Source organism: Thunnus maccoyii, chromosome 23 (assembly GCF_910596095.1).
Source record: "Thunnus maccoyii chromosome 23, fThuMac1.1, whole genome shotgun sequence".
Classification (NCBI taxonomy): domain Eukaryota; kingdom Metazoa; phylum Chordata; class Actinopteri; order Scombriformes; family Scombridae; genus Thunnus; species Thunnus maccoyii.
Window position 1 is genome coordinate 5,159,685 of NC_056555.1, and position 6,000 is coordinate 5,165,684.

A 6,000-nucleotide genomic window follows, 5' to 3' on the forward strand; every position below is an offset into this window, starting at 1 on the left:
ATTCTCTGTACCGCCACTCTCTGTTCCTCATTCACTCATTTGTGCTCTCAGCTCGTTCGCACTCTTTTTTAAAGTGAGTCAGCTGTTTTAACTTTAACGATGAGAAATGTCCACCTCATATTGATACTTCCTTGTTTGGTGAATGAAGCTAGAGCTGCCAGTATATGTGTTTGACCAATCAGCAACGATCATGCCTGCAAACCCTCGCCCCTACAGTTCCTGCATTTTGGAAAGTTCTACCCCTGGACGAGGGAGTTTTTTAGCACCTTGGACTATCCTACAGGAACTAAATTTGGTCCTTGGTTCCTCCGGTCGAAACGCAGGTTTGGTCCTTGAATTCAAAAGGTTCTTGGTCTCCCTGGAAAGTTCCTGCAGTGTAAACGCTCTATTTATATACATGAAAACTCCACAGGGTATCTTTAATTTTGTGTATATCTGAATTCCCAGAGTTATGCAATTGTGCTCTAATCTACCAGGACTAGGCGTTAAAAAAAGCAAGCATTGCAGACAGGAGGAGATTAGGAAAATTAATATTGTGATTGTTACCATTCTGATGTAGTCCATAGCATCCAACTTAGCTGTTTAATAGGACATATAATCCTTTTATACAACACTTAACCTTTAAAATACGCACGACACGCACATGTTTGGTGTCAAAGATGGGTAAGGCCATTTGCAAATAATCATCTTGCTTGTTCTCTATCTTTAAAGAGCTACTCATCCCTGTTCTGGATGCTAAAACACTGGGTAAATTAATCAATTCATAGTCAACCCCATCCTTTCTAAATTAATTTAAAGTTTTAAACTGAGGCTCAGTGTCTCCACACATCATTTCTTGTTATGCTAGAACTGTGATCTCCAATCACAAGTTAGAGCTTTGGAGGAATTAATAAGTGGCTCGCTAAGCAGCAGATCAAAGGCTTTGCTCCTGTATCTCTGTATTGATGTCATTCTCAATATGTGATCAGTGTTTGAAACATACATAACTGTAGAGGTGACACTTTATATCTACAGCACAGAGCTATACTCAAAGTCGCTTCTTATTTGAATGTTACAGATTATGTGTAGGTTTGAAAGCAGCGGATCTCTCCGTGATGCAGGAAGATGCTGTGGTCCAGGTGGGCAGTCATAAACATCTCCTTCCTCTGAAGCTATCCTTTGGGGGCTTGACGAGGGTGGACACTGAAGTTAATGGGCTGGGACACTCGTAAAGGGCTAGACGCGCCCACGCTCCTTTATCAAATAACAAATCCTGCTCAGCAGTGGACCTGGTGCGCACACAAGAAACCACACTTAACAAAAGCCTTTCATCACTGGAGACAGGTGCAAATTAAAGGCATGTTTGTTCAGTGTTGTTTGATGTATGGGAGCCAACGGCAGTAAGCTCGTCAGTAAAATGAAGCCTGAGACAATGAAATTAAAAAGGTACAGGATAATATGGTTTCGTTGAAATAAAAACAGCTGTTTTCATTGGTAAGCCTGAGCTCACCCTCTCACAGATTGTAATAAAAGCCATTGAATTAAACGTTAAAGAAAAGCAGGCCAAAATGTAACCTGATTTGTGTGTCGCTGCTGGATAAATCCACACTGACAAGAAGTGAGAGGCAACTATCTCACTTTGAGCACATCTGGCATTTGTCGGAGCGAATGCATCCAATCAGCCAACCCACAGCCAGTGGCCTGAGTGTCCCAGCTGGGAAGATTACGCTGCAGTGATGCACTGGCCTTGGCATTTCAATAACTTCATGAGCAACACAGCATTTATTATGGCTCTTAATAGTCCTACAGTATGGGGGTAGAAAGAAAAGGCTGTTGTGAGACTACAGCCTTGCTGACAGGTCAATATTTGCTCAGTGAGAGACTGAAGATGAGGGGTTCTTTCATAATGTTGTCACTGTGAAGCCCTTTAAAAGAGAGTAACTGATTAAATGCACCCTTTAATTCCCAGGGCTGAGACAGTGGAGATAAGCACTAACTGTGTGTGTTTTAATTGTTTCAGTTTCTGCCATTTCCAAAGCATGTTCTGATTAAAATATATATACATTTGTGTATAAAACTCAATACATCACCACTGCTGAATGACAAATACTACAGGAAAGCACCACACCCAGATCAAAATGCAACTTCCCAAAGATGTTAAAAAAAAAACAGTCCCCACTCCCAATAGCTTCTGGCTGTGACAGTACCATATGGCATTTCAACACAATATGAAATTCATCACTCTGGTGACTAAGTGTTTACATGGTAGGACAACAGGCTTTATAACAGAACAAATTCAGCCTCCAGTATATGACATTTTACAGCAGCAGAGACCAGATAAGCTGTTGTAAATGACAGTCATAGGCTTCTGGCTGACCATCTTTGTGTAACTGAGTGATTCATGTTTTACTGGAAAGCAATAACCCACTGAGAAACACAATAGCAATTTTCAGATACTTAGGAATTCTTTCTGTATCAGCTGAAATGAAACATAGGAAATTGGAACAACACAATCCTCCCTTTACAGATTTTACCAGCACTGTTATTTTTCATTATAGGAGGACAATAAGAATTGTGTTTGTATTGGAAGAACAAAGTGGTCAAGACAAAGAGCTTTTAGCTCAGCAAGCCATTACTGGTCAAATAAGAGTCTAAAAAAAATTCTGTCAAACCTGCTCATCAAATTTTGTCCTACCCATTTTACCCACATTACCTGCATGCATGTGCAAGCACACGAAAACCTAGTGTGGACACAACAACCCCACAGCTCTGTAAAAACAAGCATAGAGGCTAATGTGGATGAACAGCACACCTTACAACCGCAGGGTTGATTTGTAATATGCTTAGTGCCTCATGCATGCACCTCATCTACATAATGTATGACTAGAAATAATGATTACTGTATAAAGCAGGAATGTAGCAGCAACACCCAGCAGCCGCTCAAAGCACTCTCTGCACACAGAGCCTTGTTAAGTGGTTAGCATCCAAAGAAGAGTCTCTCTCCTTGTGTCAGTCCAACAGTTTAGTCCTCTAGTCTGGACCAGCACTTGACATAATTAATCAGCTTCATTAACAAAACTGAGCATCTCCAGGTAAATGTTCTGCTAAAGCCTTATTTTCCATGGCCTAAAGACTTTTAAACAAGTAGCAATAACTAGAAATTGCAGTTATATGTGATTTTTTTTCTGCAAACAAAACATTTTAACTCAGCATGAGCAAACTTTTGCTCATGATTCACCTTGTTTAAAAGCTGTTTTTGTAGTGTGTCAGTTACATAATGCATCAGAATACAGTCTCAGCACCAGAATAACACATTCAGGATCCATGCTGAGCATTTGGAAACTAATGTATTTATTTATAATGCAATTTTTCCACTTTTTACAAATAACTAGGCTAGAGTTTAAACGATTCATCAGTTAGTAAATCAACAATTCAATCTGCAACGATTAACTGATATTTTTCAAGCGAAGACACCAGACATGCTCTGGTTCCCTGGTTTTTTTTTTATGAGGATATTCGGCGTTTCTCTATTTTATATCATTGTTAACTTAACGGGTTTTGGACTGTTTGTCAGATAAAACAAGAAATTTGAAGACAAAATAATCTGCATATTTATTGCCATTTTCCTTTTGCATATCAGTATTAATATATTGCTGGTGCTACCAAAGTAGATCATGCATTCAAATGTAGAGCTATGTGTGTCTACCAGAGCAGTGTGCAGGACACGAGCTGTGGTTTGAGAAGGGCTGAATGGAAACTCCATTTGCCTGGGAAATGAGCTAGTTGCTCTTGTGACCCTGGATTGCGAGCCTCACCTCAACAAAAGTTTGGCATGGAAAGTCTGGGATTACCCTTCATTCACATGCAAATGCAGAGAGGATGGAAAATATGGAAATACATCACCGACTGAACCCAAGTTGGCACAAGTACACAGAATGGACTGACCGGTGTTTTCATCATGGACTCAAATCACCTCAAACTACAAGTTTGAAACATCTAAATCTGACCATTTCCTGCTGTGAAATATGAAATCATACTTGATGCATCCAGCAGACTTTCATGCTTCTCATTACACCTATAAACTGATATTTGAGGCCTTTAAATGTAGAATTAGCTTCCAACTGTAAAACCTAAATGAGGTTCTTTATAACATACACACATCAAGCAAAAGAGTACAAGTTGGAGGGAAGAGCCTCAGTGAAATCGAAAGGCTGATAACGTTACAGGCTCATATCAGATATCCGAACAGTCCAGGATCTGCCGGATGCATCAGCTGTCTGACACAATTAGGAACAGTTCTCTAGTCTCCTGTTTCTGCTCCTGACTCCTGTCAAGTGAAAGTGGTAACAGAGCACCAAGGCTGAGGTGGGTGCAGACATGCAACACTGCAGCAGGATCATATGTTAAAGGCTGATGCAGGGGGGTAATATCTAGTCAAGTGGGAGTGGGGTCAGGTAAGAAAAGAGGCAACACCTTACCCTTAAGTGAACAAACCTTGAGGTCTAAACAAAGTGAGACTAGTTGTAGGTTTACAGCTGCTTCCATAATGAGGCAGATACAGTATGTCATACTCACCGCTTTGATGCAGAGCACACAGAGTCCTGACTACACGGCTGCAAATACACACCGCTAACTAAATGTTGGCTAACCTAGTCCTCAAAAATGTTCACCCTGGAGCAGGAGATGGGACATACGCAGAGACGTGTGGAGATGGAGAAGCTGTTTAACTCAACGCCTCGGCTCTCTCTAACCGTAGTTTATTACATAATAGTCTTGCTCTGCTGCAGTCACGGCTGTCAACTCGCCATATACACACGCAGCGAATTAGCAAGGAAGCTAGCTTTGTTTAGTCAACATTGTTAGAAGGTGGTGGAAGGCGGCGTTAAATGGTCAGTTTTTGTTATTTTGTCTGTGTGGTACTCACCTTTGCTTCGCTTCGGGTTGTCTGGCTGGCCCACAGAAAGGAAGGAAAACACTGGCTGTGAATATTCAGGGACGACTGTCCGTTAGCTGTTAGCTAACGAGCTGGAAATGTTTAATTCTGAGCATTAACGTTAGTGGCTCGCGTCCTCCTCAACCCAGCGGCGTCATGTAGGTCCAATATTAATGTTTACAAAGTTCAAATAGACTCCAGTAACAGTGGTGGATTTTGTACTGACTATTAGCCACCGATATTCAGTCAACTTGTTAGCTACTAGCCCGCCTGCACGGCTCTGTAGTGGGTTTGAGTCATCGGGCAAACGTTAACTGAAACGGAACAGTACTGCCGGTTACAGATTTCAAAATAACAGCCACAGAAATATCAAAATGTATGTGGATGAACACCCTTTCTGAGACTGTTGTTCACTGTTTGGTTATTGATTCCTGACCTCAGGGTGGTGCCCCGTAATTATTAATTCATATTAATAATTTTATTGATTTTAAATAATTATCTTCGATAATTATTACTTATTGCTAATAACCAAACCTGCTCCTACTGAGTCCCAGCAGCTGTATTATGTCATGGTAAATCTATAGGCTAGCTTCGTATATTGCTGTATGGTAGGAGCAGTGTTTTTCGTGCGTTATGTAATATGATGTCAAAGTGAGAAAACACACAGAGAAATACTGTGCTGCAATGTGACATTATGGCTCTAAATTCTCTGCTGGACCTCAGACTTTATCATGAGCCTGACATCTTTGTAGGTCCATTTTTAAGCTTTGGTATTTCTTCCTGCATTTTCTGTGCTCATGATAGTTCTGACTGATGAGTCACCTGTTACGCATCAGTGTTCAGGTATGTATTGGTTTTACACCAGTGTTTACAGAGACAAGCGTTATCAACAGATCAATGTTTGTTTTTCTCTCCACAAAATGTTTCAAATACTCTATTTACAACACTACATATGAACCGCTTGCAGTGTAGATTAGTAAGACGATTTTGCTGTTTAACTACAAAAATTCACAGTGCATCAGTAATGCAACTTCAGTGCTATGATAATAATGTCAATATTATGACCATAAATTATATATTCTATTTGA

The 6,000-nt window shown here is 40.5% G+C and overlaps 1 protein-coding gene across 4 annotated transcripts in view; it reads right to left on the reverse strand.

Annotated features, from left to right (window-relative positions):
- Positions 1-5,234, reverse strand: part of osbpl8 (oxysterol binding protein-like 8) — a 96,341-nt gene extending 91,107 nt beyond the window's left edge. For 2 of the 4 annotated variants that reach the window (XM_042403243.1, XM_042403244.1), the window contains exon 1: positions 4,904-5,234. The gene's annotated coding sequence lies outside the window, so the exon portion shown is untranslated. The remainder of the gene's footprint in view (positions 1-4,903) is intronic. The other 2 variants (XM_042403245.1, XM_042403246.1) reach the window with 1 other exon arrangement.
- Between the last annotated feature and the right edge of the window lie 766 nt (positions 5,235-6,000).